This window comes from Oncorhynchus kisutch, linkage group LG18 (genome assembly GCF_002021735.2).
Source record: "Oncorhynchus kisutch isolate 150728-3 linkage group LG18, Okis_V2, whole genome shotgun sequence".
Lineage (NCBI taxonomy): Eukaryota > Metazoa > Chordata > Actinopteri > Salmoniformes > Salmonidae > Oncorhynchus > Oncorhynchus kisutch.
The window spans coordinates 11,703,520-11,730,838 of NC_034191.2; the positions used below are offsets into that span (position 1 = coordinate 11,703,520).

Here is a 27,319-nt window from a genome sequence, read left to right on the forward strand (position 1 = left end):
GGCACTCTGCTCTCAGCCACTTCAGGAAAGACTAGAACTCACAATCCATGGCTTAGGAGGCCTGTGTCTTAGGACACTGGGGCACTGATTACCTTCTGCAAACAGTACGAACTGATAGAAGCAGTAAAAACAATGTGTACTGGATAGCACTGAGAGACACAAATGAAATTTAGCTTTCTAATTTCTGCTTGCGTTTCATTTTTTAAAATAATCTGGTTAGCAGAGGATGGTTTCGATCCATCGACCTCTGGGTTATGGGCCCAGCACGCTTCCGCTGCGCCACTCTGCTCTCAGCCAGTTCAGAAAAGACTAGAACTCACAATCCATGGCTTAGGAGGCCAGTGTCTTAGGCCACTGGGGCACTGTTTACCTTCTGCAAACAGTACGAACTGATAGAAGCAGTAAAAATAATGTGTACTGGATAGCACTGAGAGACGCAAATTCAATTTAGCTTTCTAATTTCTGCTTGCGTTTCATAAAAAAAAAAATCTGGTTAGCAGAGGATGGTTTCGATCCATCGACCTCTGGGTTATGGGCCCAGCATGCTTCCGCTGCGCCACTCTGCTCTCAACCACTTCAGAAAAGACTAGAACTCACAATCCATGGCTTAGGAGGCCAGAGTCTTAGGCTACTGGGGTACTGTGTAAACAGTATGACCTATACAAACTGTTGGAAGAGGTAAAAACAAATGTATAATGGCAATGAGACATGCCATGAAACGACACATTTTTTAGTTTTTTTTGTTCGCACTTAAAATCTAAAAAGAAACTGTTTAGCAGAGGATGGTTTCGATCCATCGACCTCTGGGTTATGGGCCCAGCACGCTTCCGCTGCGGCACTCTGCTCTCAGCCACTTCAGGAAAGACTAGAACTCACAATCCATGGCTTAGGAGGCCTGTGTCTTAGGACACTGGGGCACTGATTACCTTCTGCAAACAGTACGAACTGATAGAAGCAGTAAAAACAATGTGTACTGGATAGCACTGAGAGACACAAATGAAATAAAGCTTTCTAATTTCTGCTTGCGTTTCATTTTTTAAAATAATCTGGTTAGCAGAGGATGGTTTCGATCCATCGACCTCTGGGTTATGGGCCCAGCACGCTTCCGCTGCGCCACTCTGCTCTCAGCCAGTTCAGAAAAGACTAGAACTCACAATCCATGGCTTAGGAGGCCAGTGTCTTAGGCCACTGGGGCACTGTTTACCTTCTGCAAACAGTACGAACTGATAGAAGCAGTAAAAATAATGTGTACTGGATAGCAGTGAGAGACGCAAATTCAATTTAGCTTTCTAATTTCTGCTTGCGTTTCATAAAAAAAAAAATCTGGTTAGCAGAGGATGGTTTCGATCCATCGACCTCTGGGTTATGGGCCCAGCATGCTTCCGCTGCGCCACTCTGCTCTCAGCCACTTCAGAAAAGACTAGAACTCACAATCCATGGCTTAGGAGGCCAGAGTCTTAGGCCACTGGGGTACTGTGTAAACAGTATGACCTATACAAACTGTTGGAAGAGGTAAAAACAAATGTATAATGGCAATGAGACATGCCATGAAACGACAATTTTTTTTGTTTTTTTTGTTCGCACTTAAAATCTAAAAAGAAACTGTTTAGAAGATGATGTTTTCGATCCTTCGACCTCTGGGTTATGGGCCCAGCACGCTTCCGCTGCGCCACTCTGCTCTCAGCCACTTCAGAAAAGACTAGAACTCACAATCCATGGCTTAGGAGGCCAGTGTCTTAGGCCACTGGGGTACTGTGTAAACAGTATGACCTATACAAACTGTTGGAAGAGGTAAAAACAAATGTATAATGGCAATGAGACATGCCATGAAACGACAATTTTTTTTGTTTTTTTTGTTCGCACTTAAAATCTAAAAAGAAACTGTTTAGCAGAGGATGGTTTCGATCCATCGACCTCTGGGTTATGGGCCCAGCACGCTTCCGCTGCGGCACTGTGCTCTCAGCCACTTCAGGAAAGACTAGAACTCACAATCCATGGCTTAGGAGGCCTGTGTCTTAGGACACTGGGGCACTGATTACCTTCTGCAAACAGTACGAACTGATAGAAGCAGTAAAAACAATGTGTACTGGATAGCACTGAGAGACACAAATGAAATTTAGCTTTCTAATTTCTGCTTGCGTTTAATTTTTAAAAATAATCTGGTTAGCAGAGGATGGTTTCGATCCATCGACCTCTGGGTTATGGGCCCAGCACGCTTCCGCTGCGCCACTCTGCTCTCAGCCAGTTCAGAAAAGACTAGAACTCACAATCCATGGCTTAGGAGGCCAGTGTCTTAGGCCACTGGGGCACTGTTTACCTTCTGCAAACAGTACGAACTGATAGAAGCAGTAAAAATAATGTGTACTGGATAGCACTGAGAGACGCAAATTCAATTTAGCTTTCTAATTTCTGCTTGCGTTTCATAAAAAAAAAAATCTGGTCAGCAGAGGATGGTTTCGATCCATCGACCTCTGGGTTATGGGCCCAGCATGCTTCCGCTGCGCCACTCTGCTCTCAGCCAGTTCAGAAAAGACTAGAACTCACAATCCATGGCTTAGGAGGCCAGTGTCTTAGGCCACTGGGGTACTGTGTAAACAGTATGACCTATACAAACTGTTGGAAGAGGTAAAAACAAATGTATAATGGCAATGAGACATGCCATGAAACGACATTTTTTTTTGTTTTTTTTGTTCGCACTTAAAATCTAAAAAGAAACTGTTTAGCAGAGGATGGTTTCGATCCATCGACCTCTGGGTTATGGGCCCAGCACGCTTCCGCTGCGGCACTCTGCTCTCAGCCACTTCAGGAAAGACTAGAACTCACAATCCATGGCTTAGGAGGCCTGTGTCTTAGGACACTGGGGCACTGATTACCTTCTGCAAACAGTACGAACTGATAGAAGCAGTAAAAACAATGTGTACTGGATAGCACTGAGAGACACAAATGAAATTTAGCTTTCTAATTTCTGCTTGCGTTTCATTTTTTAAAATAATCTGGTTAGCAGAGGATGGTTGCGATCCATCGACCTCTGGGTTATGGGCCCAGCACGCTTCCGCTGCGCCACTCTGCTCTCAGCCAGTTCAGAAAAGACTAGAACTCACAATCCATGGCTTAGGAGGCCAGTGTCTTAGGCCACTGGGGTACTGTGTAAACAGTATGACCTATACAAACTGTTGGAAGAGGTAAAAACAAATGTATAATGGCAATGAGACATGCCATGAAACGACAATTTTTTTTGTTTTTTTTGTTCGCACTTAAAATCTAAAAAGAAACTGTTTAGCAGAGGATGGTTTCGATCCATCGACCTCTGGGTTATGGGCCCAGCACGCTTCCGCTGCGGCACTCTGCTCTCAGCCACTTCAGAAAAGACTAGAACTCACAATCCATGGCTTAGGAGGCCAGTGTCTTAGGCCACTGGGGTACTGTGTAAACAGTATGACCTATACAAACTGTTGGAAGAGGTAAAAACAAATGTATAATGGCAATGAGACATGCCATGAAACGACAATTTTTTTTGTTTTTTTTGTTCGCACTTAAAATCTAAAAAGAAACTGTTTAGCAGAGGATGGTTTCGATCCATCGACCTCTGGGTTATGGGCCCAGCACGCTTCCGCTGCGGCACTCTGCTCTCAGCCACTTCAGGAAAGACTAGAACTCACAATCCATGGCTTAGGAGGCCTGTGTCTTAGGACACTGGGGCACTGATTACCTTCTGCAAACAGTACGAACTGATAGAAGCAGTAAAAACAATGTGTACTGGATAGCACTGAGAGACACAAATGAAATTTAGCTTTCTAATTTCTGCTTGCGTTTCATTTTTTAAAATAATCTGGTTAGCAGAGGATGGTTTCGATCCATCGACCTCTGGGTTATGGGCCCAGCACGCTTCCGCTGCGCCACTCTGCTCTCAGCCAGTTCAGAAAAGACTAGAACTCACAATCCATGGCTTAGGAGGCCAGTGTCTTAGGCCACTGGGGCACTGTTTACCTTCTGCAAACAGTACGAACTGATAGAAGCAGTAAAAATAATGTGTACTGGATAGCACTGAGAGACGCAAATTCAATTTAGCTTTCTAATTTCTGCTTGCGTTTCATAAAAAAAAAATCTGGTTAGCAGAGGATGGTTTCGATCCATCGACCTCTGGGTTATGGGCCCAGCATGCTTCCGCTGCGCCACTCTGCTCTCAACCACTTCAGAAAAGACTAGAACTCACAATCCATGGCTTAGGAGGCCAGAGTCTTAGGCTACTGGGGTACTGTGTAAACAGTATGACCTATACAAACTGTTGGAAGAGGTAAAAACAAATGTATAATGGCAATGAGACATGCCATGAAACGACACATTTTTTAGTTTTTTTTGTTCGCACTTAAAATCTAAAAAGAAACTGTTTAGCAGAGGATGGTTTCGATCCATCGACCTCTGGGTTATGGGCCCAGCACGCTTCCGCTGCGGCACTCTGCTCTCAGCCACTTCAGGAAAGACTAGAACTCACAATCCATGGCTTAGGAGGCCTGTGTCTTAGGACACTGGGGCACTGATTACCTTCTGCAAACAGTACGAACTGATAGAAGCAGTAAAAACAATGTGTACTGGATAGCACTGAGAGACACAAATGAAATAAAGCTTTCTAATTTCTGCTTGCGTTTCATTTTTTAAAATAATCTGGTTAGCAGAGGATGGTTTCGATCCATCGACCTCTGGGTTATGGGCCCAGCACGCTTCCGCTGCGCCACTCTGCTCTCAGCTAGTTCAGAAAAGACTAGAACTCACAATCCATGGCTTAGGAGGCCAGTGTCTTAGGCCACTGGGGCACTGTTTACCTTCTGCAAACAGTACGAACTGATAGAAGCAGTAAAAATAATGTGTACTGGATAGCAGTGAGAGACGCAAATTCAATTTAGCTTTCTAATTTCTGCTTGCGTTTCATAAAAAAAAAATCTGGTTAGCAGAGGATGGTTTCGATCCATCGACCTCTGGGTTATGGGCCCAGCATGCTTCCGCTGCGCCACTCTGCTCTCAGCCACTTCAGAAAAGACTAGAACTCACAATCCATGGCTTAGGAGGCCAGAGTCTTAGGCCACTGGGGTACTGTGTAAACAGTATGACCTATACAAACTGTTGGAAGAGGTAAAAACAAATGTATAATGGCAATGAGACATGCCATGAAACGACAATTTTTTTTGTTTTTTTTGTTCGCACTTAAAATCTAAAAAGAAACTGTTTAGAAGATGATGTTTTCGATCCTTCGACCTCTGGGTTATGGGCCCAGCACGCTTCCGCTGCGCCACTCTGCTCTCAGCCACTTCAGAAAAGACTAGAACTCACAATCCATGGCTTAGGAGGCCAGTGTCTTAGGCCACTGGGGTACTGTGTAAACAGTATGACCTATACAAACTGTTGGAAGAGGTAAAAACAAATGTATAATGGCAATGAGACATGCCATGAAACGACAATTTTTTTTGTTTTTTTTGTTCGCACTTAAAATCTAAAAAGAAACTGTTTAGCAGAGGATGGTTTCGATCCATCGACCTCTGGGTTATGGGCCCAGCACGCTTCCGCTGCGGCACTGTGCTCTCAGCCACTTCAGGAAAGACTAGAACTCACAATCCATGGCTTAGGAGGCCTGTGTCTTAGGACACTGGGGCACTGATTACCTTCTGCAAACAGTACGAACTGATAGAAGCAGTAAAAACAATGTGTACTGGATAGCACTGAGAGACACAAATGAAATTTAGCTTTCTAATTTCTGCTTGCGTTTAATTTTTAAAAATAATCTGGTTAGCAGAGGATGGTTTCGATCCATCGACCTCTGGGTTATGGGCCCAGCACGCTTCCGCTGCGCCACTCTGCTCTCAGCCAGTTCAGAAAAGACTAGAACTCACAATCCATGGCTTAGGAGGCCAGTGTCTTAGGCCACTGGGGCACTGTTTACCTTCTGCAAACAGTACGAACTGATAGAAGCAGTAAAAATAATGTGTACTGGATAGCACTGAGAGACGCAAATTCAATTTAGCTTTCTAATTTCTGCTTGCGTTTCATTAAAAAAAAAATCTGGTTAGCAGAGGATGGTTTCGATCCATCGACCTCTGGGTTATGGGCCCAGCATGCTTCCGCTGCGCCACTCTGCTCTCAGCCACTTCAGAAAAGACTAAAACTCACAATCCATGGCTTAGGAGGCCAGAGTCTTAGGCTACTGGGGTACTGTGTAAACAGTATGACCTATACAAACTGTTGGAAGAGGTAAAAACAAATGTATAATGGCAATGAGACATGCCATGAAACGACACATTTTTTTGTTTTTTTTGTTCGCACTTAAAATCTAAAAAGAAACTGTTTAGCAGAGGATGGTTTCGATCCATCGACCTCTGGGTTATGGGCCCAGCACGCTTCCGCTGCGGCACTCTGCTCTCAGCCACTTCAGGAAAGACTAGAACTCACAATCCATGGCTTAGGAGGCCAGTGTCTTAGGCCACTGGGGCACTGTTTACCTTCTGCAAACAGTACGAACTGATAGAAGCAGTAAAAATAATGTGTACTGGATAGCAGTGAGAGACGCAAATTCAATTTAGCTTTCTAATTTCTGCTTGCGTTTCATAAAAAAAAAAATCTGGTTAGCAGAGGATGGTTTCGATCCATCGATCTCTGGGTTATGGGCCCAGCATGCTTCCGCTGCGCCACTCTGCTCTCAGCCACTTCAGAAAAGACTAGAACTCACAATCCATGGCTTAGGAGGCCAGTGTCTTAGGCCACTGGGGTACTGTGTAAACAGTATGACCTATACAAACTGTTGGAAGAGGTAAAAACAAATGTATAATGGCAATGAGACATGCCATGAAACGACAATTTTTTTTGTTTTTTTTGTTCGCACTTAAAATCTAAAAAGAAACTGTTTAGCAGAGGATGGTTTCGATCCATCGACCTCTGGGTTATGGGCCCAGCACGCTTCCGCTGCGGCACTCTGCTCTCAGCCACTTCAGAAAAGACTAGAACTCACATTCCATGGCTTAGGAGGCCAGTGTCTTAGGCCACTGGGGTACTGTGTAAACAGTATGACCTATACAAACTGTTGGAAGAGGTAAAAACAAATGTATAATGGCAATGAGACATGCCATGAAACGACATTTTTTTTTGTTTTTTTTGTTCGCACTTAAAATCTAAAAAGAAACTGTTTAGCAGAGGATGGTTTCGATCCATCGACCTCTGGGTTATGGGCCCAGCACGCTTCCGCTGCGGCACTCTGCTCTCAGCCACTTCAGGAAAGACTAGAACTCACAATCCATGGCTTAGGAGGCCTGTGTCTTAGGACACTGGGGCACTGATTACCTTCTGCAAACAGTACGAACTGATAGAAGCAGTAAAAACAATGTGTACTGGATAGCACTGAGAGACACAAATGAAATTTAGCTTTCTAATTTCTGCTTGCGTTTCATTTTTTAAAATAATCTGGTTAGCAGAGGATGGTTGCGATCCATCGACCTCTGGGTTATGGGCCCAGCACGCTTCCGCTGCGCCACTCTGCTCTCAGCCAGTTCAGAAAAGACTAGAACTCACAATCCATGGCTTAGGAGGCCAGTGTCTTAGGCCACTGGGGTACTGTGTAAACAGTATGACCTATACAAACTGTTGGAAGAGGTAAAAACAAATGTATAATGGCAATGAGACATGCCATGAAACGACATTTTTTTTTGTTTTTTTTGTTCGCACTTAAAATCTAAAAAGAAACTGTTTAGCAGAGGATGGTTTCGATCCATCGACCTCTGGGTTATGGGCCCAGCACGCTTCCGCTGCGGCACTCTGCTCTCAGCCACTTCAGAAAAGACTAGAACTCACAATCCATGGCTTAGGAGGCCAGTGTCTTAGGCCACTGGGGTACTGTGTTAACAGTATGACCTATACAAACTGTTGGAAGAGGTAAAAACAAATGTATAATGGCAATGAGACATGCCATGAAACGACAATTTTTTTTGTTTTTTTTGTTCGCACTTAAAATCTAAAAAGAAACTGTTTAGCAGAGGATGGTTTCGATCCATCGACCTCTGGGTTATGGGCCCAGCACGCTTCCGCTGCGGCACTCTGCTCTCAGCCACTTCAGGAAAGACTAGAACTCACAATCCATGGCTTAGGAGGCCTGTGTCTTAGGACACTGGGGCACTGATTACCTTCTGCAAACAGTACGAACTGATAGAAGCAGTAAAAACAATGTGTACTGGATAGCACTTAGAGACACAAATGAAATTTAGCTTTCTAATTTCTGCTTGCGTTTCATTTTTTAAAATAATCTGGTTAGCAGAGGATGGTTTCGATCCATCGACCTCTGGGTTATGGGCCCAGCACGCTTCCGCTGCTCCACTCTGCTCTCAGCCAGTTCAGAAAAGACTAGAACTCACAATCCATGGCTTAGGAGGCTAGTGTCTTAGGCCACTGGGGCACTGTTTACCTTCTGCAAACAGTACGAACTGATAGAAGCAGTAAAAATAATGTGTACTGGATAGCAGTGAGAGACGCAAATTCAATTTAGCTTTCTAATTTCTGCTTGCGTTTCATAAAAAAAAAAATATGGTTAGCAGAGGATGGTTTCGATCCATCGACCTCTGGGTTATGGGCCCAGCATGATTCCGCTGCGCCACTCTGCTCTCAGCCACTTCAGAAAAGACTAGAACTCACAATCCATGGCTTAGGAGGCCAGTGTCTTAGGCCACTGGGGTACTGTGTAAACAGTATGACCTATACAAACTGTTGGAAGAGGTAAAAACAAATGTATAATGGCAATGAGACATGCCATGAAACGACAATTTTTTTTGTTTTTTTTGTTCGCACTTAAAATCTAAAAAGAAACTATTTAGCAGAGGATGGTTTCGATCCATCGACCTCTGGGTTATGGGCCCAGCACGCTTCCGCTGCGGCACTCTGCTCTCAGCCACTTCAGAAAAGACTAGAACTCACATTCCATGGCTTAGGAGGCCAGTGTCTTAGGCCACTGGGGTACTGTGTAAACAGTATGACCTATACAAACTGTTGGAAGAGGTAAAAACAAATGTATAATGGCAATGAGACATGCCATGAAACGACATTTTTTTTTGTTTTTTTTGTTCGCACTTAAAATCTAAAAAGAAACTGTTTAGCAGAGGATGGTTTCGATCCATCGACCTCTGGGTTATGGGCCCAGCACGCTTCCGCTGCGGCACTCTGCTCTCAGCCACTTCAGGAAAGACTAGAACTCACAATCCATGGCTTAGGAGGCCTGTGTCTTAGGACACTGGGGCACTGATTACCTTCTGCAAACAGTACGAACTGATAGAAGCAGTAAAAACAATGTGTACTGGATAGCACTGAGAGACACAAATGAAATTTAGCTTTCTAATTTCTGCTTGCGTTTCATTTTTAAAAATAATCTGGTTAGCAGAGGATGGTTGCGATCCATCGACCTCTGGGTTATGGGCCCAGCACGCTTCCGCTGCGCCACTCTGCTCTCAGCCAGTTCAGAAAAGACTAGAACTCACAATCCATGGCTTAGGAGGCCAGTGTCTTAGGCCACTGGGGTACTGTGTAAACAGTATGACCTATACAAACTGTTGGAAGAGGTAAAAACAAATGTATAATGGCAATGAGACATGCCATGAAACGACAATTTTTTTTGTTTTTTTTGTTCGCACTTAAAATCTAAAAAGAAACTGTTTAGCAGAGGATGGTTTCGATCCATCGACCTCTGGGTTATGGGCCCAGCACGCTTCCGCTGCGGCACTCTGCTCTCAGCCACTTCAGAAAAGACTAGAACTCACAATCCATGGCTTAGGAGGCCAGTGTCTTAGGCCACTGGGGTACTGTGTAAACAGTATGACCTATACAAACTGTTGGAAGAGGTAAAAACAAATGTATAATGGCAATGAGACATGCCATGAAACAACAATTTTTTTTGTTTTTTTTGTTCGCACTTAAAATCTAAAAAGAAACTGTTTAGCAGAGGATGGTTTCGATCCATCGACCTCTGGGTTATGGGCCCAGCACGCTTCCGCTGCGGCACTCTGCTCTCAGCCACTTCAGGAAAGACTAGAACTCACAATCCATGGCTTAGGAGGCCTGTGTCTTAGGACACTGGGGCACTGATTACCTTCTGCAAACAGTACGAACTGATAGAAGCAGTAAAAACAATGTGTACTGGATAGCACTGAGAGACACAAATGAAATTTAGCTTTCTAATTTCTGCTTGCGTTTCATTTTTTAAAATAATCTGGTTAGCAGAGGATGGTTTCGATCCATCGACCTCTGGGTTATGGGCCCAGCACGCTTCCGCTGCGCCACTCTGCTCTCAGCCAGTTCAGAAAAGACTAGAACTCACAATCCATGGCTTAGGAGGCCAGTGTCTTAGGACACTGGGGCACTGTTTACCTTCTGCAAACAGTACGAACTGATAGAAGCAGTAAAAATAATGTGTACTGGATAGCACTGAGAGACGCAAATTCAATTTAGCTTTCTAATTTCTGCTTGCGTTTCATTAAAAAAAAAATCTGGTTAGCAGAGGATGGTTTCGATCCATCGACCTCTGGGTTATGGGCCCAGCATGCTTCCGCTGCGCCACTCTGCTCTCAGCCACTTCAGAAAAGACTAGAACTCACAATCCATGGCTTAGGAGGCCAGAGTCTTAGGCTACTGGGGTACTGTGTAAACAGTATGACCTATACAAACTGTTGGAAGAGGTAAAAACAAATGTATAATGGCAATGAGACATGCCATGAAACGACACATTTTTTTGTTTTTTTTGTTCGCACTTAAAATCTAAAAAGAAACTGTTTAGCAGAGGATGGTTTCGATCCATCGACCTCTGGGTTATGGGCCCAGCACGCTTCCGCTGCGGCACTCTGCTCTCAGCCACTTCAGGAAATTCTAGAACTCACAATCCATGGCTTAGGAGGCCTGTGTCTTAGGACACTGGGGCACTGATTACCTTCTGCAAACAGTACGAACTGATAGAAGCAGTAAAAACAATGTGTACTGGATAGCACTGAGAGACACAAATGAAATAAAGCTTTCTAATTTCTGCTTGCGTTTCATTTTTTAAAATAATCTGGTTAGCAGAGGATGGTTTCGATCCATCGACCTCTGGGTTATGGGCCCAGCACGCTTCCGCTGCGCCACTCTGCTCTCAGCCAGTTCAGAAAAGACTAGAACTCACAATCCATGGCTTAGGAGGCTAGTGTCTTAGGCCACTGGGGCACTGTTTACCTTCTGCAAACAGTACGAACTGATAGAAGCAGTAAAAATAATGTGTACTGGATAGCAGTGAGAGACGCAAATTCAATTTAGCTTTCTAATTTCTGCTTGCGTTTCATAAAAAAAAAAATCTGGTTAGCAGAGGATGGTTTCGATCCATCGACCTCTGGGTTATGGGCCCAGCATGCTTCCGCTGCGCCACTCTGCTCTCAGCCACTTCAGAAAAGACTAGAACTCACAATCCATGGCTTAGGAGGCCAGAGTCTTAGGCCACTGGGGTACTGTGTAAACAGTATGACCTATACAAACTGTTGGAAGAGGTAAAAACAAATGTATAATGGCAATGAGACATGCCATGAAACGACAATTTTTTTTGTTTTTTTTGTTCGCACTTAAAATCTAAAAAGAAACTGTTTAGAAGATGATGTTTTCGATCCTTCGACCTCTGGGTTATGGGCCCAGCACGCTTCCGCTGCGCCACTCTGCTCTCAGCCACTTCAGAAAAGACTAGAACTCACAATCCATGGCTTAGGAGGCCAGTGTCTTAGGCCACTGGGGTACTGTGTAAACAGTATGACCTATACAAACTGTTGGAAGAGGTAAAAACAAATGTATAATGGCAATGAGACATGCCATGAAACGACAAATTTTTTATTTTTTTTTGTTCGCACTTAAAATCTAAAAAGAAACTGTTTAGCAGAGGATGGTTATTATCCATTGACCACTGGGTTATGGGATCAGCACGCTTCCGCTGCCCAACTCTTTTTCCATCCACCCCAGATGGGACTTGAACCCACAATCCCTGGCTTAGGAGGCAAGTACCTTATCCATTAGGCCACTGGGGCACTGTTTACCTTCTGCAAACAGTACAAACTGATAGAAGCAGTAAAAAAAATGTGTACTGCATAGCACTGAGAGACGCAAATGAAATTTAGCTTTCTAATTTCTGCTTGCGTTTCATTTTTTTAAATAATCTGGTTAGCAGAGGATGGTTTCGATCCATCGACCTCTGGGTTATGGGCCCAGCACGCTTCCGCTGCGGCACTCTGCTCTCAGCCACTTCAGGAAAGACTAGAACTCACAATCCATGGCTTAGGAGGCCTGTGTCTTAGGACACTGGGGCACTGATTACCTTCTGCAAACAGTACGAACTGATAGAAGCAGTAAAAACAATGTGTACTGGATAGCACTGAGAGACGCAAATGAAATTTAGCTTTCTAATTTCTGCTTGCGTTTCATTTTTTAAAATAATCTGGTTAGCAGAGGATGGTTTCGATCCATCGACCTCTGGGTTATGGGCCCAGCACGCTTCCGCTGCGCCACTCTGCTCTCAGCCACTTCAGAAAAGACTAGAACTCACAATCCATGGCTTAGGAGGCCAGTGTCTTAGGCCACTGGGGCACTGTTTACCTTCTGCAAACAGTACGAACTGATAGAAGCATTAAAAATAATGTGTACTGGATAGCACTGAGAGATGCAAATTCAATTTAGCTTTCTAATTTCTGCTTGCGTTTCATAAAAAAAAAATCTGGTTAGTGGCTCTCAGCCACTTCAGAAAAGACTAGAACTCACAATCCATGGCTTAGGAGGCCAGTGTCTTAAGCCACTGGGGTACTGTGTAAACAGTATGACCTATACAAACTGTTGGAAGAGGTAAAAACAAATGTATAATGGCAATGAGACATGCCATGAAACGACAATTTTTTTTGTTTTTTTTGTTCGCACTTAAAATCTAAAAAGAAACTGTTTAGCAGAGGATGGTTTCGATCCATCGACCTCTGGGTTATGGGCCCAGCACGCTTCCGCTGCGGCACTCTGCTCTCAGGCACTTCAGGAAAGACTAGAACTCACAATCCATGGCTTAGGAGGCCTGTGTCTTAGGACACTGGGGCACTGATTACCTTCTGCAAACAGTACGAACTGATAGAAGCAGTAAAAACAATGTGTACTGGATAGCACTGAGAGACACAAATGAAATTTAGCTTTCTAATTTCTGCTTGCGTTTCATTTTTTAAAATAATCTGGTTAGCAGAGGATGGTTTCGATCCATCGACCTCTGGGTTATGGGCCCAGCACGCTTCCGCTGCGCCACTCTGCTCTCAGCCACTTCAGAAAAGACTAGAACTCACAATCCATGGCTTAGGAGGCCAGTGTCTTAGGCCACTGGGGCACTGTTTACCTTCTGCAAACAGTACGAACTGATAGAAGCATTAAAAATAATGTGTACTGGATAGCACTGAGAGATGCAAATTCAATTTAGCTTTCTAATTTCTGCTTGCGTTTCATTAAAAAAAAATCTGGTTAGTGGCTCTCAGCCACTTCAGAAAAGACTAGAACTCACAATCCATTGCTTAGGAGGCCAGTGTCTTAAGCCACTGGGGTACTGTGTAAACAGTATGACCTATACAAACTGTTGGAAGAGGTAAAAACAAATGTATAATGGCAATGAGACATGCCATGAAACGACAATTTTTTTTGTTTTTTTTGTTCGCACTTAAAATCTAAAAAGAAACTGTTTAGCAGAGGATGGTTGCGATCCATCGACCTCTGGGTTATGGGCCCAGCACGCTTCCGCTGCGGCACTCTGCTCTCAGCCACTTCAGGAAAGACTAGAACTCACAATCCATGGCTTAGGAGGCCTGTGTCTTAGGACACTGGGGCACTGATTACCTTCTGCAAACAGTACGAACTGATAGAAGCAGTAAAAACAATGTGTACTGGATAGCACTGAGAGACACAAATGAAATTTAGCTTTCTAATTTCTGCTTGCGTTTCATTTTTTAAAATAATCTGGTTAGCAGAGGATGGTTTCGATCCATTGACCTCTGGGTTATGGGCCCAGCACGCTTCCGCTGCGCCACTCTGCTCTCAGCCAGTTCAGAAAAGACTAGAACTCACAATCCATGGCTTAGGAGGCCAGTGTCTTAGGCCACTGGGGCACTGTTTACCTTCTGCAAACAGTACGAACTGATAGAAGCAGTAAAAATAATGTGTACTGGATAGCAGTGAGAGACGCAAATTCAATTTAGCTTTCTAATTTCTGCTTGCGTTTCATAAAAAAAAAATCTGGTTAGCAGAGGATGGTTTCGATCCATCGACCTCTGGGTTATGGGCCCAGCATGCTTCCGCTGCGCCACTCTGCTCTCAGCCACTTCAGAAAAGACTAGAACTCACAATCCATGGCTTAGGAGGCCAGTGTCTTAGGCCACTGGGGTACTGTGTAAACAGTATGACCTATACAAACTGTTGGAAGAGGTAAAAACAAATGTATAATGGCAATGAGACATGCCATGAAACGACAAATTTTTTATTTTTTTTTGTTCGCACTTAAAATCTAAAAAGAAACTGTTTAGCAGAGGATGGTTTCGATCCATCGACCTCTGGGTTATGGGCCCAGCACGCTTCCGCTGCGGCACTCTGCTCTCAGCCAGTTCAGAAAAGACTAGAACTCACAATCCATGGCTTAGGAGGCCAGTGTCTTAGGCCACTGGGGCACTGTTTACCTTCTGCAAACAGTACGAACTGATAGAAGCATTAAAAATAATGTGTACTGGATAGCACTGAGAGACGCAAATTCAATTTAGCTTTCTAATTTCTGCTTGCGTTTCATTAAAAAAAAAATCTGGTTAGCAGAGGATGGTTATTATCCATTGACCACTGGGTTATGGGATCAGCACGCTTCCGCTGCCCAACTCTGTTTCCATCCACCCCAGATGGGACTTGAACCCACAATCCCTGGCTTAGGAGGCAAGTACCTTATCCATTAGGCCACTGGGGCACTGTTTACCTTCTGCAAACAGTACAAACTGATAGAAGCAGTAAAAAAAATGTGTACTGCATAGCACTGAGAGACGCAAATGAAATTTAGCTTTCTAATTTCTGCTTGCGTTTCATTTTTTTAAATAATCTGGTTAGCAGAGGATGGTTTCGATCCATCGACCTCTGGGTTATGGGCCCAGCACGCTTCCGCTGCGGCACTCTGCTCTCAGCCACTTCAGGAAAGACTAGAACTCACAATCCATGGCTTAGGAGGCCTGTGTCTTAGGACACTGGGGCACTGATTACCTTCTGCAAACAGTACGAACTGATAGAAGCAGTAAAAACAATGTGTACTGGATAGCACTGAGAGACGCAAATGAAATTTAGCTTTCTAATTTCTGCTTGCGTTTCATTTTTTAAAATAATCTGGTTAGCAGAGGATGGTTTCGATCCATCGACCTCTGGGTTATGGGCCCAGCACGCTTCCGCTGCGGCACTCTGCTCTCAGCCACTTCAGGAAAGACTAGAACTCACAATCCATGGCTTAGGAGGCCTGTGTCTTAGGACACTGGGGCACTGATTACCTTCTGCAAACAGTACAAACTGATAGAAGCAGTAAAAACAATGTGTACTGGATAGCACTGAGAGACACAAATGAAATTTAGCTTTCTAATTTCTGCTTGCGTTTCATTTTTTAAAATAATCTGGTTAGCAGAGGATGGTTTCGATCCATTGACCTCTGGGTTATGGGCCCAGCACGCTTCCGCTGCGCCACTCTGCTCTCAGCCAGTTCAGAAAAGACTAGAACTCACAATCCATGGCTTAGGAGGCCAGTGTCTTAGGCCACTGGGGCACTGTTTACCTTCTGCAAACAGTACGAACTGATAGAAGCAGTAAAAATAATGTGTACTGGATAGCAGTGAGAGACGCAAATTCAATTTAGCTTTCTAATTTCTGCTTGCGTTTCATAAAAAAAAAATCTGGTTAGCAGAGGATGGTTTCGATCCATCGACCTCTGGGTTATGGGCCCAGCATGCTTCCGCTGCGCCACTCTGCTCTCAGCCACTTCAGAAAAGACTAGAACTCACAATCCATGGCTTAGGAGGCCAGTGTCTTAGGCCACTGGGGTACTGTGTAAACAGTATGACCTATACAAACTGTTGGAAGAGGTAAAAACAAATGTATAATGGCAATGAGACATGCCATGAAACGACAATTTTTTTTGTTTTTTTTGTTCGCACTTAAAATCTAAAAAGAAACTGTTTAGAAGATGATGTTTTCGATCCTTCGACCTCTGGGTTATGGGCCCAGCACGCTTCCGCTACGCCACTCACCTCTCAGCCACTTCAGAAAAGACTAGAACTCACAATCCATGGCTTAGGAGGCCAGTGTCTTAGGCCACTGGGGTACTGTGTAAACAGTATGACCTATACAAACTGTTGGAAGAGGTAAAAACAAATGTATAATGGCAATGAGACATGCCATGAAACGACAATTTTTTTTGTTTTTTTTGTTCGCACTTAAAATCTAAAAAGAAACTGTTTAGCAGAGGATGGTTTCGATCCATCGACCTCTGGGTTATGGGCCCAGCACGCTTCCGCTGCGGCACTCTGCTCTCAGCCACTTCAGGAAAGACTAGAACTCACAATCCATGGCTTAGGAGGCCTGTGTCTTAGGACACTGGGGCACTGATTACCTTCTGCAAACAGTACGAACTGATAGAAGCAGTAAAAACAATGTGTACTGGATAGCACTGAGAGACGCAAATGAAATTTAGCTTTCTAATTTCTGCTTGCGTTTCATTTTTTAAAATAATCTGGTTAGCAGAGGATGGTTTCGATCCATCGACCTCTGGGTTATGGGCCCAGCACGCTTCCGCTGCGCCACTCTGCTCTCAGCCACTTCAGAAAAGACTAGAACTCACAATCCATGGCTTAGGAGGCCAGTGTCTTAGGCCACTGGGGCACTGTTTACCTTCTGCAAACAGTACGAACTGATAGAAGCAGTAAAAATAATGTGTACTGGATAGCACTGAGAGACGCAAATTCAATTTAGCTTTCTAATTTCTGCTTGCGTTTCATTAAAAAAAAATCTGGTTAGTGGCTCTCAGCCACTTCAGAAAAGACTAGAACTCACAATCCATGGTTTAGGAGGCCAGTGTCTTAAGCCACTGGGGTACTGTGTAAACAGTATGACCTATACAAACTGTTGGAAGAGGTAAAAACAAATGTATAATGGCAATGAGACATGCCATGAAACGACAATTTTTTTTGTTTTTTTTGTTCGCACTTAAAATCTAAAAAGAAACTGTTTAGCAGAGGATGGTTTCGATCCATCGACCTCTGGGTTATGGGCCCAGCACGCTTCCGCTGCGGCACTCTGCTCTCAGCCACTTCAGGAAAGACTAGAACTCACAATCCATGGCTTAGGAGGCCTGTGTCTTAGGACACTGGGGCACTGATTACCTTCTGCAAACAGTACGAACTGATAGAAGCAGTAAAAACAATGTGTACTGGATAGCACTGAGAGACGCAAATGAAATTTAGCTTTCTAATTTCTGCTTGCGTTTCATTTTTTAAAATAATCTGGTTAGCAGAGGATGGTTTCGATCCATCGACCTCTGGGTTATGGGCCCAGCACGCTTCCGCTGCGCCACTCTGCTCTCAGCCACTTCAGAAAAGACTAGAACTCACAATCCATGGCTTAGGAGGCCAGTGTCTTAGGCCACTGGGGCACTGTTTACCTTCTGCAAACAGTACGAACTGATAGAAGCAGTAAAAATAATGTGTACTGGATAGCACTGAGAGACGCAAATTCAATTTAGCTTTCTAATTTCTGCTTGCGTTTCATTAAAAAAAAATCTGGTTAGTGGCTCTCAGCCACTTCAGAAAAGACTAGAACTCACAATCCATGGTTTAGGAGGCCAGTGTCTTAAGCCACTGGGGTACTGTGTAAACAGTATGACCTATACAAACTGTTGGAAGAGGTAAAAACAAATGTATAATGGCAATGAGACATGCCATTTTTTTTGGTCACACTTAAAATCTAAAAAGAAACTTTTAGCAGAGGATGATTATTATCCATCAACCACTGGGTTATGGGATCAGCACGCTTCCGCTGCCCAACTCTGCTTCCACCCACCCCAGATGGGACTTGAACCCACAATCCCTGGCTTAGGAGGCCAGTACCTTATCCATTAGGCCACTGGGGCACTGTTTACCTTCTGCAAACAGTACGAACTGATAGAAGCAGTAAAAACAATGTGTACTGGATAGCACTGAGAGACGCAAATGAAATTTAGCTTTCTAATTTCTGCTTGCGTTTCATTTTTTAAAATAATCTGGTTAGCAGAGGATGGTTTCGATCCATCGACCTCTGGGTTATGGGCCCAGCACGCTTCCGCTGCGCCACTCTGCTCTCAGCCACTTCAGAAAAGACTAGAACTCACAATCCATGGCTTAGGAGGCCAGTGTCTTAGGCCACTGGGGTACTGTGTAAACAGTAAGACCTATACAAACTGTTGGAAGAGGTAAAAACAAATGTATAATGGCAATGAGACATGCCATGAAACGACAATTTTTTTTGTTTTTTTTGTTCGCACTTAAAATCTAAAAAGAAACTGTTTAGCAGAGGATGGTTTCGATCCATCGACCTCTGGGTTATGGGCCCAGCACGCTTCCGCTGCGGCACTCTGCTCTCAGCCACTTCAGGAAAGACTAGAACTCACAATCCATGGCTTAGGAGGCCTGTGTCTTAGGACACTGGGGCACTGATTACCTTCTGCAAACAGTACGAACTGATAGAAGCAGTAAAAAAATGTGTACTGGATAGCACTGAGAGACACAAATGAAATTTAGCTTTCTAATTTCTGCTTGCGTTTCATTTTTTTAAATAATCTGGTTAGCAGAGGATGGTTTCGATCCATCGACCTCTGGGTTATGGGCCCAGCACGCTTCCGCTGCGCCACTCTGCTCTCAGCCAGTTCAGAAAAGACTAGAACTCACAATCCATGGCTTAGGAGGCCAGTGTCTTAGGCCACTGGGGCACTGTTTACCTTCTGCAAACAGTACGAACTGATAGAAGCAGTAAAAATAATGTGTACTGGATAGCAGTGAGAGACGCAAATTCAATTTAGCTTTCTAATTTCTGCTTGCGTTTCATTAAAAAAAAATCTGGTTAGTGGCTCTCAGCCACTTCAGAAAAGACTAGAACTCACAATCCATGGCTTAGGAGGCCAGTGTCTTAAGCCACTGGGGTACTGTGTAAACAGTATGACCTATACAAACTGTTGGAAGAGGTAAAAACAAATGTATAATGGCAATGAGACATGCCATTTTTTTTGGTCACACTTAAAATCTAAAAAGAAACTTTTAGCAGAGGATGATTATTATCCATCAACCACTGGGTTATGGGATCAGCACGCTTCCGCTGCCCAACTCTGCTTCCACCCACCCCAGATGGGACTTGAACCCACAATCCCTGGCTTAGGAGGCCAGTACCTTATCCATTAGGCCACTGGGGCACTGTTTACCTTCTGCAAACAGTACGAACTGATAGAAGCAGTAAAAACAATGTGTACTGGATAGCACTGAGAGACGCAAATGAAATTTAGCTTTCTAATTTCTGCTTGCGTTTCATTTTTTTAAATAATCTGGTTAGCAGAGGATGGTTTCGATCCATCGACCTCTGGGTTATGGGCCCAGCACGCTTCCGCTGCGCCACTCTGCTCTCAGCCACTTCAGAAAAGACTAGAACTCACAATCCATGGCTTAGGAGGCCAGTGTCTTAGGCCACTGGGGTACTGTGTAAACAGTAAGACCTATACAAACTGTTGGAAGAGGTAAAAACAAATGTATAATGGCAATGAGACATGCCATGAAACGACAATTTTTTTTGTTTTTTTTGTTCGCACTTAAAATCTAAAAAGAAACTGTTTAGCAGAGGATGGTTTCGATCCATCGACCTCTGGGTTATGGGCCCAGCACGCTTCCGCTGCGGCACTCTGCTCTCAGCCACTTCAGGAAAGACTAGAACTCACAATCCATGGCTTAGGAGGCCTGTGTCTTAGGACACTGGGGCACTGATTACCTTCTGCAAACAGTACGAACTGATAGAAGCAGTAAAAAAATGTGTACTGGATAGCACTGAGAGACACAAATGAAATTTAGCTTTCTAATTTCTGCTTGCGTTTCATTTTTTTAAATAATCTGGTTAGCAGAGGATGGTTTCGATCCATCGACCTCTGGGTTATGGGCCCAGCACGCTTCCGCTGCGCCACTCTGCTCTCAGCCAGTTCAGAAAAGACTAGAACTCACAATCCATGGCTTAGGAGGCCAGTGTCTTAGGCCACTGGGGCACTGTTTACCTTCTGCAAACAGTACGAACTGATAGAAGCAGTAAAAATAATGTGTACTGGATAGCAGTGAGAGACGCAAATTCAATTTAGCTTTCTAATTTCTGCTTGCGTTTCATTAAAAAAAAATCTGGTTAGTGGCTCTCAGCCACTTCAGAAAAGACTAGAACTCACAATCCATGGCTTAGGAGGCCAGTGTCTTAAGCCACTGGGGTACTGTGTAAACAGTATGACCTATACAAACTGTTGGAAGAGGTGAAAACAAATGTATAATGGCAATGAGACATGCCATTTTTTTTGTTCGCACTTAAAATCTAAAAAGAAACTTTTCAGCAGAGGATGATTATTATCCATCGACCACTGGGTTATGGGATCAGCACGCTTCCGCTGCCCAACTCTGCTTCCATCCACCCCAGATGGGACTTGAACCCACAATCCCTGGCTTAGGAGGCCAGTGCCTTATCCATTAGGCCACTGGGGCACTGTTTACCTTCTGCAAACAGTACGAACTGATAGAAGCAGTAAAAACAATGTGTAGTGGATAGCACTGAGAGACGCAAATGAAATTTAGCTTTCTAATTTCTGCTTGCGTTTCATTTTTTTAAATAATCTGGTTAGCAGAGGATGGTTTCGATCCATCGACCTCTGGGTTATGGGCCCAGCACGCTTCCGCTGCGCCACTCTGCTCTCAGCCAGTTCAGAAAAGACTAGAACTCACAATCCATGGCTTAGGAGGCCAGTGTCTTAGGCCACTGGGGCACTGTTTACCTTCTGCAAACAGTACGAACTGATAGAAGCAGTAAAAATAATGTGTACTGGATAGCAGTGAGAGACGCAAATTCAATTTAGCTTTCTAATTTCTGCTTGCGTTTCATTAAAAAAAAATCTGGTTAGTGGCTCTCAGCCACTTCAGAAAAGACTAGAACTCACAATCCATGGCTTAGGAGGCCAGTGTCTTAAGCCACTGGGGTACTGTGTAAACAGTATGACCTATACAAACTGTTGGAAGAGGTAAAAACAAATGTATAATGGCAATGAGACATGCCATTTTTTTTGGTCACACTTAAAATCTAAAAAGAAACTTTTAGCAGAGGATGATTATTATCCATCAACCACTGGGTTATGGGATCAGCACGCTTCCGCTGCCCAACTCTGCTTCCACCCACCCCAGATGGGACTTGAACCCACAATCCCTGGCTTAGGAGGCCAGTACCTTATCCATTAGGCCACTGGGGCACTGTTTACCTTCTGCAAACAGTACGAACTGATAGAAGCAGTAAAAACAATGTGTACTGGATAGCACTGAGAGACGCAAATGAAATTTAGCTTTCTAATTTCTGCTTGCGTTTCATTTTTTTAAATAATCTGGTTAGCAGAGGATGGTTTCGATCCATCGACCTCTGGGTTATGGGCCCAGCACGCTTCCGCTGCGCCACTCTGCTCTCAGCCACTTCAGAAAAGACTAGAACTCACAATCCATGGCTTAGGAGGCCAGTGTCTTAGGCCACTGGGGTACTGTGTAAACAGTAAGACCTATACAAACTGTTGGAAGAGGTAAAAACAAATGTATAATGGCAATGAGACATGCCATGAAACGACAATTTTTTTTGTTTTTTTTGTTCGCACTTAAAATCTAAAAAGAAACTGTTTAGCAGAGGATGGTTTCGATCCATCGACCTCTGGGTTATGGGCCCAGCACGCTTCCGCTGCGGCACTCTGCTCTCAGCCACTTCAGGAAAGACTAGAACTCACAATCCATGGCTTAGGAGGCCTGTGTCTTAGGACACTGGGGCACTGATTACCTTCTGCAAACAGTACGAACTGATAGAAGCAGTAAAAAAATGTGTACTGGATAGCACTGAGAGACACAAATGAAATTTAGCTTTCTAATTTCTGCTTGCGTTTCATTTTTTTAAATAATCTGGTTAGCAGAGGATGGTTTCGATCCATCGACCTCTGGGTTATGGGCCCAGCACGCTTCCGCTGCGCCACTCTGCTCTCAGCCAGTTCAGAAAAGACTAGAACTCACAATCCATGGCTTAGGAGGCCAGTGTCTTAGGCCACTGGGGCACTGTTTACCTTCTGCAAACAGTACGAACTGATAGAAGCAGTAAAAATAATGTGTACTGGATAGCAGTGAGAGACGCAAATTCAATTTAGCTTTCTAATTTCTGCTTGCGTTTCATTAAAAAAAAATCTGGTTAGTGGCTCTCAGCCACTTCAGAAAAGACTAGAACTCACAATCCATGGCTTAGGAGGCCAGTGTCTTAAGCCACTGGGGTACTGTGTAAACAGTATGACCTATACAAACTGTTGGAAGAGGTGAAAACAAATGTATAATGGCAATGAGACATGCCATTTTTTTTGTTCGCACTTAAAATCTAAAAAGAAACTTTTCAGCAGAGGATGATTATTATCCATCGACCACTGGGTTATGGGATCAGCACGCTTCCGCTGCCCAACTCTGCTTCCATCCACCCCAGATGGGACTTGAACCCACAATCCCTGGCTTAGGAGGCCAGTACCTTATCCATTAGGCCACTGGGGCACTGTTTACCTTCTGCAAACAGTACGAACTGATAGAAGCAGTAAAAACAATGTGTACTGGATAGCACTGAGAGACGCAAATGAAATTTAGCTTTCTAATTTCTGCTTGCGTTTCATTTTTTAAAATAATCTGGTTAGCAGAGGATGGTTTCGATCCATCGACCTCTGGGTTATGGGCCCAGCACGCTTCCGCTGCGCCACTCTGCTCTCAGCCACTTCAGAAAAGACTAGAACTCACAATCCATGGCTTAGGAGGCCAGTGTCTTAGGCCACTGGGGTACTGTGTAAACAGTAAGACCTATACAAACTGTTGGAAGAGGTAAAAACAAATGTATAATGGCAATGAGACATGCCATGAAACGACAATTTTTTTTGTTTTTTTTGTTCGCACTTAAAATCTAAAAAGAAACTGTTTAGCAGAGGATGGTTTCGATCCATCGACCTCTGGGTTATGGGCCCAGCACGCTTCCGCTGCGGCACTCTGCTCTCAGCCACTTCAGGAAAGACTAGAACTCACAATCCATGGCTTAGGAGGCCTGTGTCTTAGGACACTGGGGCACTGATTACCTTCTGCAAACAGTACGAACTGATAGAAGCAGTAAAAAAATGTGTACTGGATAGCACTGAGACACAAATGAAATTTAGTTTTCTAATTTCTGCTTGCGTTTCATTTTTTTAAATAATCTGGTTAGCAGAGGATGGTTTCGATCCATCGACCTCTGGGTTATGGGCCCAGCACGCTTCCGCTGCGCCACTCTGCTCTCAGCCAGTTCAGAAAAGACTAGAACTCACAATCCATGGCTTAGGAGGCCAGTGTCTTAGGCCACTGGGGCACTGTTTACCTTCTGCAAACAGTACGAACTGATAGAAGCAGTAAAAATAATGTGTACTGGATAGCAGTGAGAGACGCAAATTCAATTTAGCTTTCTAATTTCTGCTTGCGTTTCATTAAAAAAAAATCTGGTTAGTGGCTCTCAGCCACTTCAGAAAAGACTAGAACTCACAATCCATGGCTTAGGAGGCCAGTGTCTTAAGCCACTGGGGTACTGTGTAAACAGTATGACCTATACAAACTGTTGGAAGAGGTGAAAACAAATGTATAATGGCAATGAGACATGCCATTTTTTTTGTTCGCACTTAAAATCTAAAAAGAAACTTTTTAGCAGAGGATGATTATTATCCATCGACCACTGGGTTATGGGATCAGCACGCTTCCGCTGCCCAACTCTGCTTCCATCCACCCCAGATGGGACTTGAACCCACAATCCCTGGCTTAGGAGGCCAGTACCTTATCCATTAGGCCACTGGGGCACTGTTTACCTTCTGCAAACAGTACGAACTGATAGAAGCAGTAAAAACAATGTGTACTGGATAGCACTGAGAGACGCAAATGAAATTTAGCTTTCTAATTTCTGCTTGCGTTTCATTTTTTAAAATAATCTGGTTAGCAGAGGATGGTTTCGATCCATCGACCTCTGGGTTATGGGCCCAGCACGCTTCCGCTGCGCCACTCTGCTCTCAGCCACTTCAGAAAAGACTAGAACTCACAATCCATGGCTTAGGAGGCCAGTGTCTTAGGCCACTGGGGTACTGTGTAAACAGTATGACCTATACAAACTGTTGGAAGAGGTAAAAACAAATGTATAATGGCAATGAGACATGCCATGAAACGACAATTTTTTTTGTTTTTTTTGTTCGCACTTAAAATCTAAAAAGAAACTGTTTAGCAGAGGATGGTTTCGATCCATCGACCTCTGGGTTATGGGCCCAGCACGCTTCCGCTGCGGCACTCTGCTCTCAGCCACTTCAGGAAAGACTAGAACTCACAATCCATGGCTTAGGAGGCCTGTGTCTTAGGACACTGGGGCACTGATTACCTTCTGCAAACAGTACGAACTGATAGAAGCAGTAAAAACAATGTGTACTGGATAGCACTGAGAGACACAAATGAAATTTAGCTTTCTAATTTCTGCTTGCGTTTCATTTTTTAAAATAATCTGGTTAGCAGAGGATGGTTTCGATCCATCGACCTCTGGGTTATGGGCCCAGCACGCTTCCGCTGCGCCACTCTGCTCTCAGCCAGTTCAGAAAAGACTAGAACTCACAATCCATGGCTTAGGAGGCCAGTGTCTTAGGCCACTGGGGCACTGTTTACCTTCTGCAAACAGTACGAACTGATAGAAGCAGTAAAAATAATGTGTACTGGATAGCAGTGAGAGACGCAAATTCAATTTAGCTTTCTAATTTCTGCTTGCGTTTCATTAAAAAAAAATCTGGTTAGTGGCTCTCAGCCACTTCAGAAAAGACTAGAACTCACAATCCATGGCTTAGGAGGCCAGTGTCTTAAGCCACTGGGGTACTGTGTAAACAGTATGACCTATACAAACTGTTGGAAGAGGTGAAAACAAATGTATAATGGCAATGAGACATGCCATTTTTTTTGTTCGCACTTAAAATCTAAAAAGAAACTTTTTAGCAGAGGATGATTATTATCCATCGACCACTGGGTTATGGGATCAGCACGCTTCCGCTGCCCAACTCTGCTTCCATCCACCCCAGATGGGACTTGAACCCACAATCCCTGGCTTAGGAGGCCAGTACCTTATCCATTAGGCCACTGGGGCACTGTTTACCTTCTGCAAACAGTACGAACTGATAGAAGCAGTAAAAACAATGTGTACTGGATAGCACTGAGAGACGCAAATGAAATTTAGCTTTCTAATTTCTGCTTGCGTTTCATTTTTTAAAATAATCTGGTTAGCAGAGGATGGTTTCGATCCATCGACCTCTGGGTTATGGGCCCAGCACGCTTCCGCTGCGCCACTCTGCTCTCAGCCACTTCAGAAAAGACTAGAACTCACAATCCATGGCTTAGGAGGCCAGTGTCTTAGGCCACTGGGGTACTGTGTAAACAGTATGACCTATACAAACTGTTGGAAGAGGTAAAAACAAATGTATAATGGCAATGAGACATGCCATGAAACGACAATTTTTTTTGTTTTTTTTGTTCGCACTTAAAATCTAAAAAGAAACTGTTTAGCAGAGGATGGTTTCGATCCATCGACCTCTGGGTTATGGGCCCAGCACGCTTCCGCTGCGGCACTCTGCTCTCAGCCACTTCAGGAAAGACTAGAACTCACAATCCATGGCTTAGGAGGCCTGTGTCTTAGGACACTGGGGCACTGATTACCTTCTGCAAACAGTACGAACTGATAGAAGCAGTAAAAACAATGTGTACTGGATAGCACTGAGAGACACAAATGAAATTTAGCTTTCTAATTTCTGCTTGCGTTTCATTTTTTTAAATAATCTGGTTAGCAGAGGATGGTTTCGATCCATCGACCTCTGGGTTATGGGCCCAGCACGCTTCCGCTGCGCCACTCTGCTCTCAGCCAGTTCAGAAAAGACTAGAACTCACAATCCATGGCTTAGGAGGCCAGTGTCTTAGGCCACTGGGGCACTGTTTACCTTCTGCAAACAGTACGAACTGATAGAAGCAGTAAAAATAATGTGTACTGGATAGCACTGAGAGACGCAAATTCAATTTAGCTTTCTAATTTCTGCTTGCGTTTCATTAAAAAAAAAATCTGGTTAGCAGAGGATGGTTTCGATCCATCGACCTCTGGGTTATGGGCCCAGCACGCTTCCGCTGCGCCACTCTGCTCTCAGCCACTTCAGAAAAGACTAGAACTCACAATCCATGGCTTAGGAGGCCAGAGTCTTAGGCCACTGGGGTACTGTGTAAACAGTATGACCTATACAAACTGTTGGAAGAGGTAAAAACAAATGTATAATGGCAATGAGACATGCCATGAAACGACAATTTTTTTTGTTTTTTTTGTTCGCACTTAAAATCTAAAAAGAAACTGTTTAGCAGAGGATGGTTTCGATCCATCGACCTCTGGGTTATGGGCCCAGCACGCTTCCGCTGCGGCACTCTGCTCTCAGCCACTTCAGGAAAGACTAGAACTCACAATCCATGGCTTAGGAGGCCTGTGTCTTAGGACACTGGGGCACTGATTACCTTCTGCAAACAGTACGAACTGATAGAAGCAGTAAAAACAATGTGTACTGGATAGCACTGAGAGACACAAATGAAATTTAGCTTTCTAATTTCTGCTTGCGTTTCATTTTTTAAAATAATCTGGTTAGCAGAGGATGGTTTCGATCCATCGACCTCTGGGTTATGGGCCCAGCACGCTTCCGCTGCGCCACTCTGCTCTCAGCCAGTTCAGAAAAGACTAGAACTCACAATCCATGGCTTAGGAGGCCAGTGTCTTAGGCCACTGGGGCACTGTTTACCTTCTGCAAACAGTACGAACTGATAGAAGCAGTAAAAATAATGTGTACTGGATAGCACTGAGAGACGCAAATTCAATTTAGCTTTCTAATTTCTGCTTGCGTTTCATTAAAAAAAAAATCTGGTTAGCAGAGGATGGTTTCGATCCATCG

General features: G+C 44.0%; 9 non-coding genes across 9 annotated transcripts; all 9 read right to left on the bottom strand.

The window, feature by feature from the left end:
• Nucleotides 1-11,980: 11,980 nt before the first annotated feature.
• On the bottom strand, nt 11,981-12,053 carry trnar-ccu (transfer RNA arginine (anticodon CCU)). Its single transcript has one exon. It is a non-coding gene; the product is annotated as a tRNA-Arg (tRNA).
• Nucleotides 12,054-14,913: 2,860 nt separating this feature from the next.
• trnar-ccu (transfer RNA arginine (anticodon CCU)) lies at nt 14,914-14,986 on the bottom strand. The gene has a single exon. It is a non-coding gene; the product is annotated as a tRNA-Arg (tRNA).
• Nucleotides 14,987-18,105: 3,119 nt separating this feature from the next.
• On the bottom strand, nt 18,106-18,178 carry trnar-ccu (transfer RNA arginine (anticodon CCU)). Its single transcript has one exon. It is a non-coding gene; the product is annotated as a tRNA-Arg (tRNA).
• Nucleotides 18,179-19,416: 1,238 nt separating this feature from the next.
• On the bottom strand, nt 19,417-19,489 carry trnar-ccu (transfer RNA arginine (anticodon CCU)). Its single transcript has one exon. It is a non-coding gene; the product is annotated as a tRNA-Arg (tRNA).
• Nucleotides 19,490-20,728: 1,239 nt separating this feature from the next.
• Nucleotides 20,729-20,801, bottom strand: trnar-ccu (transfer RNA arginine (anticodon CCU)). The gene has a single exon. It is a non-coding gene; the product is annotated as a tRNA-Arg (tRNA).
• A 682-nt stretch (nt 20,802-21,483) lies between these two features.
• On the bottom strand, nt 21,484-21,556 carry trnar-ccu (transfer RNA arginine (anticodon CCU)). The gene has a single exon. It is a non-coding gene; the product is annotated as a tRNA-Arg (tRNA).
• A 1,239-nt stretch (nt 21,557-22,795) lies between these two features.
• On the bottom strand, nt 22,796-22,868 carry trnar-ccu (transfer RNA arginine (anticodon CCU)). The gene has a single exon. It is a non-coding gene; the product is annotated as a tRNA-Arg (tRNA).
• Nucleotides 22,869-24,105: 1,237 nt separating this feature from the next.
• Nucleotides 24,106-24,178, bottom strand: trnar-ccu (transfer RNA arginine (anticodon CCU)). Its single transcript has one exon. It is a non-coding gene; the product is annotated as a tRNA-Arg (tRNA).
• A 1,240-nt stretch (nt 24,179-25,418) lies between these two features.
• trnar-ccu (transfer RNA arginine (anticodon CCU)) lies at nt 25,419-25,491 on the bottom strand. Its single transcript has one exon. It is a non-coding gene; the product is annotated as a tRNA-Arg (tRNA).
• Between the last annotated feature and the right edge of the window lie 1,828 nt (nt 25,492-27,319).